At 48.2% G+C, this 16576-nt stretch overlaps 1 protein-coding gene across 2 annotated transcripts in view; it reads right to left on the reverse strand.

The window, feature by feature from the left end:
• The window catches only part of LOC144101852 (uncharacterized), a 127862-nt gene extending 112093 nt beyond the window's left edge, over nt 1-15769 (reverse strand). The window contains exon 1 of one of the 2 annotated variants that reach the window (XM_077635076.1): nt 14955-15769. The gene's annotated coding sequence lies outside the window, so the exon portion shown is untranslated. The remainder of the gene's footprint in view (nt 1-14954) is intronic. The other variant, XM_077635077.1, reaches the window with a different exon arrangement.
• Between the last annotated feature and the right edge of the window lie 807 nt (nt 15770-16576).

Consider the following 16576-nt stretch of genomic DNA (forward strand, 5'->3'; position numbering starts at 1 on the left):
ACTCACTGATTATCTAAGCGTAACCGCTGACATCGCAGTCGCCACGGCAGAAATGGACGCGACTGACACAATCGGCGTCGGTTGACGGGTCCTTATTCGTATTCTTAGGTGTGACGTCACTTCATACGGAAGTTTTGGCAGTGAGCGATTAATACAGTATGGCTTTAAAAATAAATTTAAATATCGCCATGCAGCTTTGTACTCTTTGCTTATGTTATTCGCTCGAAGCCGCCAGTATGAGGCCTTATCACTTTGTCATGCAAGAGGTACAGGTATTTCGATCTTCTACGACGCATAGTGCACAGTACTTCAATATGCGCCGTTGAATCGCTCAGTTCCTTGTGAACACGAGTTCGGCCTTTTGAGAGCTTGAGTTGGGCACGACATTTAAGAGTTTGAGAGTCACACAAGCCTGCCCTTCCTTTCTATGCGCCTTCATCCGGGCCTACCGTAACGCTCGCTATCCGTTACAATGTGAGTGTATGCACTGGAGGTAAATAATGAGTTTAAAATTGTTTTATTTGATTTGATTTCATTTGAGTTGTAGCCTTGCGATCTTGGGACCCACATTCTCCGAGTGCGTACTCTAAGTTGACGAGCAAAAAGTGCAGTACTTGAATTCAACGAAAGTAATAGGTTTATGGTTGGTTTATGGGTGTTTAACGTCCCAAAGCGACTCAGGCTATGAGGGACGCCGTAGTGAAGGGCTCCGGAGATTTCGACCACCTGGGGTTCTTTAACGTGCACTGACATCGCACACCACACGGGCCTCTAGAATTTCGCTTCCATCGAAATTCGACCGCCGCGGCCGGGATCGAACCCGCGTCTCTCGGGTCAGCAGCCGAGCGCCATAACCACTCAGCCACCACGGCGGCTCAACAAAAGTAATAGTTGGTATTCTACTATTTCTGAACTAATATTTACTAAAACTCAAAACGCAACACAAATTTGTTTCGGACTTTTTTTTAAAGTAATGTCCAACAAGTATTTTCTGCGAATAGCAGACGCACAAGGGGTTTAATAGACCGATGCTGCATGCGGCTATGAAGTACGCCGCATTGAAGGACTCCGCAATAATTTAGAGCGCCTGAGGCCCTTTAACGTGCGCTGACATTTCACAGCACCTTTTTCATTTCGCCTCCACCGAAATACAGCTGCCGAATGCTAAGCCACGGGGCTTCCCAGCTTTTCCGAGCGTAAGGTCAAACTGCGCGTGCGCAAAGAGGAAATACATGCTTTTATTGTTCGCGCAGACTACGCGTCCAAAGATCGACGGCTCGACGATGACGTCATCGTCGCTACCCGCACGCAGCGGGGAACATTAGCGGGCGCTGAGTTAGATCGATTGCAGTTGAGAAACGCTAGGAGAAGCATAATTGCCGGAGAAAGCGCTTTGTAAGGTCTGGAGATGTATGTGCAACGTAAAAAGCAAAGGAAGGGCACTTTAGAAATGGGAAATTGCCACAGGCTTGCTGGCCGTGCAACTCATGTGCATGAAATGCAGTTCGAACACCCTTAATGGGCCTCGAGTGCTCTCCCGATAAGAGACGCGTGCTTTGGGAAGAAAACCAACACGAAGTATGGACACTGAGAACAATTTACGATCTCGAGTTTGGAGAGAAAACGTATATATGTTTCTGCATTGCCAAGACATTATTCAGCTGGCATCTGGTCTAACAAATAGGTCAAGCACGACGCCTCAGGCTTCCCGGATTTTCAGCGATGTGGTTTCCCCAACCATGCAGATTTTTTGACCGTGCCCGCATTAGTAACCTTTTGTCCATAGAATCGCCCCTACAATTTTGTTTCGCAAAGGCGTGCAGTTACAACGCCTATCCTGATTTTTCAGGTATTGTGCGACTCTATCCTTGGCAACTAAGAAGGCCCTAATTAGCAGCGCAGTCAATTCTTTCAGACATAACTTCACCAGCGAAAGCACGAGACACCAGGAAAAGAAAAACACGGGACAACGTTGTCCTGTGTTCTTGCCCACATGGTTACCTTGTTACGGTCAATTCTTTCTTTCATCAGCAGCGTTTCTGGCCACTCATCGGATAATACAGGCAATCCATTGGAGAAAAAAAAACCGCCCTTACCTCTTTCTTCCTTGTTCCTGGACCTTCTGGGGCGAAGTAACAACAGTAATCATGTAAAACCTACACACCACCACCACATGAAAACGGCCCATTCAAAAACTCACATGTATAAAAAACAATGTTATCATAAATAACATCGGCCACAAGGCGAGCGAGACAATTTTGGGTTATGACATGCTTACGACAACGCCACTTCTGACACCGCTGGAGTTAGTGGAGGTACCCGACATAGTCCCCACTTCTTTTTTCTATGAACAAAAATATCAGGGCTCGGCGGATGGCGGTAACACACCGAATGCATTCCAATTGCGGCTGCATGTTTTTGCCGACGCTCTGACTAGGTCATGTCAGCAGCGAAACACTAGGGAAGTCGAAAGGTCATGTTTCGCTAGTGGTGTACCACTCAGATGTGGTCGCCAGGAAAAGTCAAAGGTGAAAGGAAAGTCTGATATAGTGGAGGCAGCACTGGTCTGTTATGCGCACGCAAGGACAACAATGACGGAAAAGACAAAGATGAATCACCCCCGTCGGTGTGCCCAGGTGGACAGATGAAATCCCAGGTGTTCGGACCTAACCTAGAGCCCCGCATACCCGTAGCGATTGTCTCACACCGCAGGTGCGGAGCTGTATGTGTGCGCACTAGCACGTCACGGACAGACGTTTCTAGCGCTAAACTGACGAGACGAAAAGACAAATGACAGGACGGCGCTAGAAAGAGACAGGACCATCGGAGTAAGGCTTTTTCCCTCTCGACAATTTAGCATCAGGCAAGAAATGTCTCTTTACGTCAGAAACCGACTAGCCCAGCGGTGTTCGTTGGTTTCGGTGACAGCTGGCTCCCGTCATTTATGTCGTAACGAGCGCCTCTTTCGATTTTCTTGTGTGCTGAATAGTTCATAGAGGGGCTAGAATCAAGCAATCTTGACACCATAGGTAGCATAAGAGGGTTCTCGCACAGCTTCCGCCCTCGCCGTTCGACCACGTTCCTATGTGGGACTTGCGGTAACACAGGACGTATACTACGTCCACCGCTATGGGCGAGTGTGGCGCTGGTGAACACCCTCAATGTTAGGTTACACTACACATAAATACACCCGAAAGCGAAAGATTGGACAGCCGTCGCCGCAGCTCGGTTGGTAGAGCAGTGGACGCGAAATTTGGAGGTCGCGGGTTCGGATTCCACCGGCGCCATGTGCTTCTTCTTTCTTCTGGTTACATTAATCTCCAATTGATGAAATACTACAAAATTTTAAAAAATGACATCCCCTACGCTCCCTAATTTCGGTGACTGTTAACTTCCGTCATCTGTGTCATAACGAGCACCTCTTTCTATTCCCTTGATTGGTGAATTTTTTTTTTTTTAGTTTTCCAGGGATGCGCTCTCTTTCACAGTGGCAGCGCGCACGGGAAATGCCCGCGAAATCTCCTCTTTAAATCAGATTACGACACTTTGGAACCACCCACTGCGCAAATGCTGACGCCACAGAACGATCTAATTTCACCGAGGCGTTGGAAGCCACGCCTTGGACGCTGCTTTAGCAGCGCTTTTGCTTATAACAGTTCAGAGTTTGGCGAGTCACAGTAGACTGTCGCAACGTAACCTAAATTGAACAAAACAATACAGCAAATATTGGTCTAGCGCTCCTTTCTGTATAAGACCTGCTGGCTCTGTCATATTTGCCGTTTCCTACAGGACAAACTAAATCATAATTGCATCGCACTCTGCCCTACCGGTGAATGAGCCAGGCAAGCAGACTGGGCAATTCTCACGAGTATACAAAACGCGCCCTCTTCCAGTAACACCTCAAGCGGAAACGCAATTACTTTTTTTTTTCGGTGGGAATGCTCTTGCACGCACAAACGAGTTTCCCCTGCCCGGTTTAATGCAGCTAGCCTCCGAAAAGACTCATCCCGAAAAGGTACTGCGCTGCTTCTAATTTCAGAACCTCCGAGCCAGAGATGACAGACTTCCATCGGGGTGTCACGCAACTACTCCTCCTTCAATAGACAGTACACCTTTTAGCCTCGAGGGAAATGTGCTCACGGGTTGAATTTAGTGAGAGACATAGCTCCTAGTGTGCGTTATGAGCACGGTAAAAGTAGTTGTAGCTCACCAAAGAGCCTCAGCAGTCATACCGACGTAGCACAAAAAATAAAAAAAAAACAACATGCGAATCGATCCTCATAGTGAAGAGATAACCGCAGCAATGAACTCCATTTACGTCGGTTTCACACTGGCTTCGACTAGACGGCGCAATGTTGTCCAATCGCGGCACCAATTATACACGGATCCATATCGTTTTGTGCATTTGTAAACAGCGACTCTTCTGTTTTAATTCAATGCGCAATTAACAAGGAAATCTTCTTACGGGTGTTTCGAATCAAAGCGAATATTCCGTCTCTAATTCATTAGGAGGAAAGAAAGGTTCAGCTTAGTCATATATGGCTTGGCATATGGGGTTTAACGTCCCAAAGCGACTCAGGCAATGAGGGACGCCGTAGTGAAGGGCTCCGGAAACTTCGACCATCTGGGGTTCTTTAACGTGCACTGACATCGCACAGTACACGGGCCTCTAGAATTTCGCCTCCATCGGAATTCGACCGCCACTGTCGGGATCGAACCCGCGTCTTTCGGGTTTAATCAGATATGCACAAACGCGATAGGGCATGGTCTCAGCTCGCCTCAGGTAGTATAAACGAACAAACAGCGCGAACAAAGACGAGCACAAAAGACAAGAAAGCGAACGACACGGCGCTGACTAACAACTGAGGGTTTATTGCTGATCACACAAGTATAAATACATGGATGTCGGCAATGAGGGAAAGGTTTACAAAGTGCAAAAAACCAAAAACAAAACGTAAATGTGACAACAGCAACATAAGCACGCTAGAAATCAGCAGAGATTATCAACCCCCAGGAGTGACAGCTCTTTTTGCAGAAGTGTTAGCGAAGGGGTACTTATACATGCATTTCCCTGCTTGAATATGTTGTATGCCTCGATAATTTCCCTCGCAGTTTTTTCCCGATTTTTGGCAATGACCTTGGTTTCATGATATAGCGGTACGCACTGTTTTTTCTCTTTCTTTGCCCATTCACAATCCCGGCAATGAATGCCGAGATGACCTGAAACTACTTTTGACACTTTATAGCTGTGTTCGCTCAGCCTACATGGAATTTCACACTCCCTGAAAAAAGTGGGGAAAAAAGCAGGTGTTGATGTTGTGTTTTCCGCGCCTGATCGTCTGGCCGGTTTGTGCCGATCTGTTAATGAGTTCAAAGGAAAAGTGGCGAAGTGCACAACTAAGCACCAGTCACGCTTCGTTCTAAGGGGGTTGTTTATAACATCCCTCTGCCTTGTGGAGGGCAGTACGTTGGACAGACGGGACGTTGCATAAATAAAAGGCTGAGCGAACACAGCTATAAAGTGTCAAAAGTAGTTTCAGGTCATCTCGGCATTCATTGCCGGGATTGTGAATGGGCAAAGAAAGAGAAAAAAACAGTGCGTACCGCTATATCATGAAACCAAGGTCATTGCCAAAAATCGGGAAAAAACTGCGAGGGAAATTATCGAGGCATACAACATATTCAAGCAGGGAAATGCATGTATAAGTACCCCTTCGCTAACACTTCTGCAAAAAGAGCTGTCACTCCTGGGGGTTGATAATCTCTGCTGATTTCTAGCGTGCTTATGTTGCTGTTGTCACATTTACGTTTTGTTTTTGGTTTTTTTGCACTTTGTAAACCTTTCCCTCATTGCCGACATCCATGTATTTATACTTGTGTGATCAGCAATAAACCCTCAGTTGTTAGTCAGCGCCGTGTCGTTCGCTTTCTTGTCTTTTGTTCTCCGTCTTTGTTCGCGCTGTTTGTTCAAGATGCTTAACCAACTAGCCCGCCAAAACGTGTTAAGTATACACGAAGCAACCTGAACCTTGAAGGGCTCCTGAAACACGCGAACACCTTTCAACTCCCCGGGGTAATCAATGCTTGCGAGCTGAAAAGCGCGCATGGGACAGCCAGCCTCCGCTCACGCGTCGCTCTTCCATGTCTTGTTGATGTTCTTCCTGAAGATACGCCTCCGAAAGCAGTCTACTTTCTTTTTCGTGTTTGCACGCTAGGAAACCCGACCCGCTGGGACGTTGTTTATGATAGCGTAACTTAAATCACGAAGGACATCAAACGAGCACCACAACATGTCGAGAATATTCCACGGCCTTCCACGGCCCGCATAACACACCCCAGTCCCGCTTCTAATCTGGCCTTCAGCGAAAGGGCGAGACCGGGCCGATGCTGGGAGCGCGTATACTGCTGCCTTCGAAAACAACGCAGGCTCTACTCACTTCGGCTTACTAGCGGCGATTATCTCCAATGTTCTATCACGGTCACGGTACAGTAATTTCAAGTGCTGCGCCGGCTTCGCGGAAAATAAACCTAACAAAGCACGCGCGGGTTCTAAGCAGTTAAGCGCAGTACAAACGGCGCGATCAGAGTGGCTGATAAGAAGCGTAACAGCCGCGCGCCGTCAAAAAGAAAGACACCAGGGCGATAACCGCATCGCTACGCCCCTCAAGCGTCTGTTCAAGGGTTATGGCCGCTTAGAACTTCAACTGCGTCGTTACAAACTCCGCACGACGGAGATAACAGCTCTTTCGAGCTGTCCCAGTTGCGGCGGGCGCTATCCGAGGCACGCTTTGATTATCTTGGCTGTCAAAATCAATCTTTAGTCGCGAATTCACGCTGTCCCGTTCGCCTCCGTAGCCGTTCTTCGTCTAGCGCACTGTGTACCGACTCCAAGAATGTGGCACCAACTGGCTCGACTTTCTGTGCAACCCCTTTCTGTTCCGAGGTCGGCGTTTTCATGCAACCCGGCCCTGCTACTCCAAATCCGGATAATGTGCATATTCTCTTCCGATTCCGTTTCAGTGGGGTTATTTCTTATCTGTGATGCTCGTCATAGTGCGAGAAATTAACAAAAACGAGTATGAACGCGCACTTTCTAATGTCTCTTTGTCAAACAAAAAGAAATGAGGTTAGTGCGGTTTTCCTAAAGAAAATTGCTGGCTCAAGAAAGACGCGGTGCCTGTGTCCCCCACCGAAATCCCGCTCCGCCATGCAGTCTGAAAAAGCAACCTGAGCTTCTGAGTACGATGGTACACGAGATTGGATCATTACATGAATCCAGTGTAGTAGCGCTCGGGGACATATCTCGGGACATTGGAGCCGTCAGCCATGCGGGCTACTCGCCATCCGCAGTTCGGAGTTCAAATGATAACTCGTCACAACGCCAGAACAGAACCACACCACCACCGTCACCTCTGAGAAGCGGGAGCCCGCGCCTTCGCAAACGCCTCTCTACCTCTGCTTCCTTCTGCTACAGGCAGGCAAGGCTCTTGACTGTATACGAGTAGCCCACAGCCGTGCTCTCCGCAGCGTCCCTCAGACGCCAGCGCTCGAGCCTCGGACCATCCCTTTTACGGTGCTCCCCGATGGAAGGGGGCAGCACTGCTCAAACGCGCGCTCAACAATACGCAATCAGAAAAAAAAGTGAGAAGTTATCGTTAGCGAGTTCCGCCAAACATCGTTCATTGAGCATCTTGCAATCACCGTAGTGGGTGAGTCGGTGATAGTCGTGATTTTATGTCCTGGATGAGCAGCTAAGGGCTCCTCCGTCGGTCGTAACGGGGCTGTTAGCTGGCCGCAATGCGCAGAGCAGGCTAAAATGCAGTCGTAAGAACAAGAGGTTACGAGGAGTAACACATCGTGAACGGCATGTCAAAGAACTCCTGAAACACTTTAGTTGGGAAAATGCTGAGCCTAAAGATGGGAGCAATATCAGATGAAACAGCATGAAATCAACGACCGGTTGCAAAGCGAGATGCATAGTTTCGGTTTCTCTGATAATTTTTTTTCTGCTGATACACTATCCTTCAACGTTTTTTGAAGTTCGGTTCAGAAGTATGAATATAGTATTTAGCTGCTGCAGGGCACTTACTTAAAAGTTTCTCTCCTTTTAAAATACTCGCCGTTGTACATATATTTGCTATAAAACTAAGCTTTGTTTTGTAATATCTCGAGTAAAGCACAGCCCCTCGTCGCTCCTGCCGTGAAACAATCTACTTTTTTGTGATTTTCTTTGTGGGAGAAGCGGAACCAAGTTGCACCGCCATACTCACTCAACCGAACGACGAGACGACGCCTGAGTTGACAGACGCGCGTTGTCGCTTACACAGCCGAACGAGCATACGCGTCAAATTCTGAACAGCGCTAGCGAGTCGAAGACAACGACACGAGCTCGCGGAGAAAAAAAAGAAAGAAAAAGGAACACGACTGCATGCTTCCAAGCCACTAAGCCTTGCATACGACTAACATTTAAAACAGGAAAAGACGAGAAGAAAACTTTGCTGGGTAACAATAACGCGGACACGCTTGAACACCCGCGTCAAGCTCCGCTAAACAGCGCGCAGAGCGGCGAAGAGGAGCAGGGGAGAGCCCAACGCGCATGCGCTGTTCCCTCGGTTTCGCGATCGTGGAAAATTTTGCCCCAATCAACGTTTCTCGGACCAGAGGCCACATTCTTTCCAGGCCTTTCTTTGCTCCGCTGCTACATTTTTTGGATTTTATTTCGATCCGGCTTTCTTCAGAAAGGCCGCTGTCTCTTCTCGACGCGGTTGCTCTCGGGCCAACCTCCCTACTCCGACAAAGAGACGCCAAGGAATTTTCTCCTTGTGTTCTGTTCTTCCTCTGAAATATGTTCCCTTCGTCTATTTCGTCTTCGCGTCTTGGCGTTTTCGTCGTGGAATACATTTTCCTTTTCTTTCTTTTAAGATTTGAATTGAGGACAACTCCTTGAAATCTGCTGGCAGAAAAATTCATTGATTTTTCTCAACTACGTCTGGCTTGCTTTCTTCGTCATTATTTTTCTTAATCCACTGAGGCAGGAGCCTGCAGCTCCGCGCGTTACGAATGCGGGCAAAACAACTCTGTGGGTATTGTGATAAATATCACGATTTATTTAATCACAATTCATTGGTTAACATGACTTCCCTATTTTTTGATGTCCTCCAACACTGGTATTAATTACTATGGCGCCGAAAGCTTCTCTTTACCTCAAAAACCCTATTTTGAAAAAATGCTGATCACTTAGTGATATATGGTTTATGGGGGTTTAACGTCCCAAAGCGACTCGGGCTATGAGGGACGCCGCAGTGAAGGGCTCCGGAAATTTCGACCACCTGGGGTTCTTTAACGTGCACTGACATCGCACAGTACACGGGCCTCTGGAATTTCTCCTTCATAGAAATTAGGCTGCCGCGGCCGGGATCGAACCCGCGTCTTTCGGGCCAGCAGCCAAGTGCCGTAACCACTCAGCCACCGCGGCGGGTAAGTGATATATATATATATATATATATATATATATATATATATATATATATATATATATATATATATATATATATATATATATATATATATATATATATATATAGAGAGAGAGAGAGAGAGAGAGAGAGAGAGAGAGAGACAACTCGAAAATGTGGCCGCAAGGTAGTACTGAGTTTTGTTTTAAATCAGACCGAGAATACCAGCGACGGCTCAGTGCATTTCCTTTCGCGAATGCCCTAAATTTCAGAAGAGGGTCTGTGGCGTGCCCGAGTTGATTGTTAGGCGAGGAAACAATGGACGCAATATCACAGCGAGCTCTCCGAGGAGTTCGTCCAACAAAACCTGTCATCGGGAGGCAACCGTGTTAAGCACGTCGATTCACTACGAGCTCTAATCTCAAGTGCTCCCTGTTACGCCGTTCCAACTTTACCAATGACAGGGTTGTTTTCTTTTTTTTTCCCAATCCCCTCGCGACTCCGCGACCGCGCGCTGAAGTGCCAAACATCACGCCACTCAGACAGTGTGGTGAACTCCGGCGGCACAGTCGAGTGCGGCAGTTGTAATAACTTTTAGTCACTAAAAGAATAAATAATAATAATAATAATAATAATAATAATTGGTTTTGGGGGAAACTAAATGGCGCAGTATCTGTCTCATATATCGTTGGACACCTGAACCGCGCCGTAAGGGAAGGGATAAAGAAGGGAGTGAAAGAAGAAAGGAAGAAGAGGTGCCGTAGTGGAGGGCTCCGGAATAATTTCGACCACGTGGGGATCTTTAACGTGCACTGACATCGCACAGTACACGGGCGCCTCAGCGTTTTTCCTCCATAAAAACGCAGCCGCCGCGGTCGGGTTCGAACCCGGGAACTCCGGATCAGTAGTCGAGCGCCCTAACCACTGAGCCACCACGGCGGGGCGAATAAATAAATGAAAATTTGTTTTCGGGGAAAGGAAATGGCGCAGTATCTGTCTTACATATCGTTGGACACCTGAACCGCGCCGTAAGGGAAGGTATAAAGGAGGGAGTGAAAGAAGAAAGGAAGAAGAGGTGCCGTAGTGGCATATACTCGCAGGATCTAGATTGGAGCTACTCCGTTCGTATCCCTGATTATACTCCTATATTCTTCGCAGCGTTTTTGGCCATTGGTTTGGCTCTTCTCAAAATTCCCAGACATGTCGCACGGGTTCTTATTCTCACAGACTGCCTTTCAGTTATTGTCTCTCTCCAAAATTCGGAAAAATCTTTCTTGACTCGTTCACTTAGGTTTTTTGTTCCGAGCACAGTGCGCGAGATCCGTTTGGTCTGGGTACCTGGACATTCAGGCGTCTATTTTAACGAGGTGGCTGATTTATTGGCAAGGTCAGCTCTCAGCGCACCTGTAATATATCCCGTCCCTCACCTCATTCTGTTAGCAGCTTCACGTTTCCAGCGGTTCCAACATATTTCAGCCACTTTGAGTGATCCGTTGCTGAATACCGTGGACTTTCAGCACCTAAAGTACCCATGGAATATCCGGTGGTGTAAGTCAAGGCTTTGTGAAGTGTCCATGACGCTCCTGCGATGTCGAATCCCTCACTTAAACTTGTACTTATGCAGGTGCGGGTTCGCTGCGACAAACCTTTGTGTATCATGTGGGCAAGTTGAATCAATCGATCATTTTCTCCTCTCTTGCCGGCGGTTCGCGGTTCAGAGAAAGCAATATCTGGAGGTTCCTCTTTCGAGACTAGGACTGCCTCTGTCTCTTACAGTTCTTCTATCGTTCGGTGCGAGTGCCAAGGGATTCCCGTTAAGCAGTGTATGCGGCTACCTTCACGATTACATAAGTGCAACTAATCGATTATCTTGTTAGCTATACACAAAATTCTTTCGCATGTCCAAAAAAGGCTAGATTGATTCTATTCCGGATGACTCATACCTCTTGAATTCATTTTATTTTTCCCAATTTTTTTTTTTATCTTGATTCAGTCTTCTGACGTTTCCTTCCCCGCGCAAATGCTTCATTGGCATTCTACCCTATACCTTGGCCAATCCCCCCCACGTGGGTATGTGCCATATTACTTGAGGAGAAGAAGAAGAAGAGGGCTCCGGAATAATTTCGACCACCTGGGGATCTTTAACATGCACCACTACGGCACCCCTTTCTTCTTTCACTCCCTCCTCTAATCCTTCCTTTACGGCGCGGTTCAGGTGTCCAACAATATATGAGACAGATACTGCGCCATTACCTTTCCCCAAAAACCAACCAACCAACCAGGCATCTACTTTTGGTACCGCCCGCAACGCTACAGCCCGGAGTCTGAGGACCGACAGAAGAGGTCAAAAAGTACTTTGCAACTCATCGTTTCAACATAAGCCAAGCCTTGTCTTCCACTGACGTCGATGTAATTCAATCGACTGGACACGCTACGCTCGGCAATGTGGTCCTTCTAGTGAGGGCTGTTACGCGGTAATTAGCGGCCTACCACTGTTTTCAGACTGTTGTCTGAGTACGTGAGCGACAACGAGGGAACGGGCGCTGTTCCAACCCTCTGACAGTGCGCGATGAGCTTTTCTGCGGGAAGGGGTAGAAGTGGGAGGGAGGGGGGGAGGAGAGGACGCGCCAGAGACTGGTTCGCCCCCCCCCCCCCCAAACATTTAAAGTTTTCCGTAACGAGTGACACGAAGCAGACTACTGCTTCCCGGCGCGCGCGAGGAAAGAAAAAAAAAGACGGACAGACTCCAGAGAGTTTATTTTCGGAGGTGTTTCACTGACTGCGCCATTCCAGAGATAAGGCGCCTTAAAATATGACGTTTTTACCGCTAGAAAAGACTGAGCAGAAGCGCCACGACTGCTGAACGTTTATATATATATATATATATATATATATATATATATATATATATATATATATATATATATATATATATATATATATATATATATATATATATATATATATATATATATATATAAATATATATATATATATATATATATATATATATATATATTCGAACCCCGCTACAACGAACGCCGCTTCAACGAAATTTTTACTGCAACGAAGTATTTCAGATTCCCCGTCAGCTAGCCATAGAAAACAATGCATGCTAGTTCTCGCCACAACGATTTATCTTTTCAGGCGCGTTTCCGCTTCAACGAAATTTTTGCTGAGTGGAGATGGGCTTAACATTCATTTTACGACAAAAGAAGCTTAACGTTACCCGTCCCTACGTTCGTGGCGTTTAACTTCACCGAAATCGCTTGCTGCAATCGATGTGTGCCCCATAGTGCGTAGAGTGCGAATGGGTGGCTCCATTCGATATTGTCCGTCATATTGTGGGATATCGTCCGTCATATCGACAGAGAAGCGGAGCGGAGCCGGCCCGACGCAGTGCGATTGTCCGGTGTCTCATTTGTGTTAAGTGTGCTAGACTCGACGCCAGCGAGAGGAAGAAAGGTGACGACGCTGCGGGCGCAAGCCAAGATGGCCGAATTTCTAGGAAATAAATGATATTTTTGAACAGTGCAGTCATATCTAAGTTTTTTTGGGCTGATTTCGCCACAACGAAATTTCCGCTTCAACGAAATTTTTCGCGCACCCCGTCAATTTCGTGTGTGTGTGTGTGTGTGTGTGTGTGCGTGTGCGTGTGCGTGTGCGTGTGTGTGTGTGTGTGTGTGTGTGTGCGTGCGTGCGTGTGTGTGTGTGTGTGTGTGTGCGTGCGTGCGTGCGTGCGTGTGTGTGTGTGTGTGTGTGTGTGTGTGTGTGTGTGTGTGTGTGTGTGTGTGTGTGTGTGTGTGTGTGTGTGTGTGTGTGTGTGTGTGTGTGTGTGTGTGTGTGTGTGTGTGTGGAGAGAGAGAGAGACACCCGTCAGAACTGCCCAGCACTGCGGCTCAATGCTTGTGGTGTTCCGCTACTGAGCATGCGAAGGTGCGGGTTCGGCTCCCGATCATGCTGGTCGCATTTAATTGCAGGCTAAATGCAAAAGCGCCCAAGTACGCAACCACGGTCGACGCTGAAGATTCTCCTGTGCTGAAATTATTCGCTAAAACTAATGTGAGCAAGAACTCATTAATTATGTGTTTTAAAAGGTATATACTAAACATGGCATTCCGCGAACACCTCTTTGCTGCCTTCCAGTCTCTTACTGGGCCGCCTCGGTGGCTCAGAGCTTATGGCGCTCTGCTGCTGACCCGAAAGGCGCGGGTTCGATCCCGGCCGCGGCAGTCGAATTTTGAAGGAGAGATTCTAGAGGCACATGTACTGTGCGATGTCAGTGTACGTTAGAGAATGATAGTTGGTCGAAATTTCCTGAGCCCCTCACTACGCCGCCCCTCATACCCTAGCGTACGTCCTGTGTATTTGTGTTCTTGTCCCTTGTGTTCACCAAGCGCTAGAAAATATGAGTTCAAACATACACAAGGTCCGACGTTAAAAACCAAACCAATGAAATGCTCTTACAGTTTGGGATGATCAAATAGGAAGAAACATTGGAACAGCCCTGAAAATCGCATCATTACAGGATTCCATAAACCCTAAATAAACCACATCGCTGATTTCAGCGAAAAAAAAACGCGTCTGTGTGGAAAGAAGCGGAAGAAAATGCCATTTCGGTTGTGTATTCGCCGTCGTCAAAAGTTGGTGAGATAAATGGCACAAAAGCAATGAGATGTCGGTATTTAGCATTCGGAATAAAGGTCGTTTCTACTGCAGGCGTCTGACTTCCAAAAACTATCTCCGTATATTCGTCCTTCTTGCTCCTTGGCATCAAATAGTAACTGACCAAAACCACGAAAATTTTGTGCCAGAGCTTGTTTTTCTTTTTTTTAAAGAAAACCTCAGTGCTAATCTCGGCCCAGTCCCAAGCGGCACCTGAGCAGCCATATTTCATTGGAATGTTCAAGTGCTGATTGGAATGCAATTAAAATTGAAATAATATCAGCGCGAACAAGACGACGAGGGCAAAAACGAGGCATGAGCAGGCGTTCGATGATCGCTACCGCAACTACAGGCGATTATCGATCACGAAAAGCGTACCGCGCGTTCCAGGTCACCGTTCAAACGACAAACTCTCTGAACAACTCCTGAAATGAACGCCGTACTCTCGAACTGAGCACCGTTGTCGCGAGCTCAGTACCGCCTTCACGAACTGAACACCCTACACACAATCTCAACTCTGTGCTCCATCTGCTGCCATAGCCTCCTACGAGGCTGCAGTACGCGAATATAAATCAAGTAATTAACAGAATGTTCGCCCGAACTCAACACCATACCCCCGAAACACGGCGACCCGAACTAAACATCGTACACCCCCTAATTAACATCTTACACCCGTAATGAACACCGTGGACCCGAAATTAACTCTGTGGTGACAAATTGAACACCGTACCTCCAAGCAGAACACTATACTCAGGGCGCAAGCACCGAGAATGAACGCCGGGTCAGCGTCCTCCCCGGCGCACGCCACCTCGGGAATGCGAGCATTGCACTCACCTCCTGAAAGTCCGGCTCCCCCTCAGCGCCCAGGCGACGGCGCACCTCCGAGCCGGGACCGCAGCGAAGGCGACGATGATGTCGCTCCGGAGATCCGCATCATCCCACTCGGACAGCGACGGCAGTGCCGAGCATCACGGTGACAGTCAGGGTCGTCTTATCCACCGCAGCCTCAACGATACGCTTGGGTCTTGAACACGTGAGGCAAATACACAGCACGAACTTATACGCACAAGTACAGCCGCTAAACACACAATCACACAACACTCACGCGCGCACGCACAGGTATTATACACTACATCCACTTCCAAGCTCTTCAAAGATCACTCACGCCGCAGCGGGGTAGATGGCAGGGATTAGTCGAAACGTGGTGCCGGATCAGCCGAAGCGGCGGAAGAAACCGTCGTCGTCGGGATCATCGGCACGATTTGCGAGGTCTCGAGCAGAGGCTATCGATCGGACGTTGCGGCAGCAAAAGACGGCACTCGAAAAAGCTCGCGAAGCAAACGGACAACGAAACGAACCGGCGGGCGAGCGCCTCAGCATCGGAGTCGGGGTCCGCAGACCGCGTGAGCACTGGCGCGAGCGCTCACTCTGCTCTGCTGCAACCGCCGGCGTCTTTTCGACGCTGCGCTAGCCACTGCCGGCGCTGCGGCGGCAGCGCCGGCAGTGGATTGCGCAGAGTCGAAAAGGACGCCCGGCGCTCTGTTCGCCAGCAGAGCCAGAGTGAGCGCCTTCGCCAGTGCTCACAGCGGTCCTGCGGACCCGACTCCGACTGCTGCGGCGCTCGCCCGCCGCGCAGTTCGAGCGGGAGCACCGGGAGCCGGGTCGTTGCCGGAGCGGCCGAAGCGTGGCGCTGGCGTCGTCTGCAATACAATTGCGTCAGCAGTGACGTAGCGCCTGCGTTGGCGTCTCGCGATCGGAAGAGCGAGGGGAGAACGCCGTTGACCCACATTGGCGGGAAATGCAAATAGCGTCATTCGCCCACACTAGTTTAATGTTGAAATACAGCAGACGACAAAGAAGGCAGCGGAGGGTTTTTTCATGTCAAGAGGCCGGTTCCTCCAAAGTACGCTATGCAGAACAAATGAATAAAACTGCGTGTAACTACAAACCTAGATACGAGCACGACTACTTACAACCGCGCCAATGTAGCGCCTCCCAGGGTAACAGCGTTCGACTTCATGTCAGACGTATTTCCTCAAAACAAAGGCAATAAGCAAGAATGCTGGACCGAGGTGTACTGAGATAAATAAACAAGCACAGAAAAAACTAAACATTTAGCGCAGTTTTCGGCTTAATAACAATGACAGCACCGCAAACGCATCGGTTTTTTTTTAACCCGGATTTTTTTAATTACACTAATGGTACAGCGTGACAGCTGCTGGAATCCACTGGAAATCTTCATACTGAACACGCCGAGGCCCCAGTGGTTCCAAACAAGAACATACAAAAGTCCTTATATAAAGCAGAATTTTGACAGTGCTACTTAAACAACCGTATGCCCGATATCACGCCCTGAGTTCTTGTGCTACTTCGCGGCGCGGATACCTAAGACCACGCCCTGCAGTCTCTCAGGAGTGTTCCCCTCTTGCATTTAAAGATCCGCGCGCGCGCGCGCG

The sequence above is a fragment of the Amblyomma americanum genome, chromosome 8 (assembly GCF_052857255.1).
Source record: "Amblyomma americanum isolate KBUSLIRL-KWMA chromosome 8, ASM5285725v1, whole genome shotgun sequence".
Lineage (NCBI taxonomy): Eukaryota > Metazoa > Arthropoda > Arachnida > Ixodida > Ixodidae > Amblyomma > Amblyomma americanum.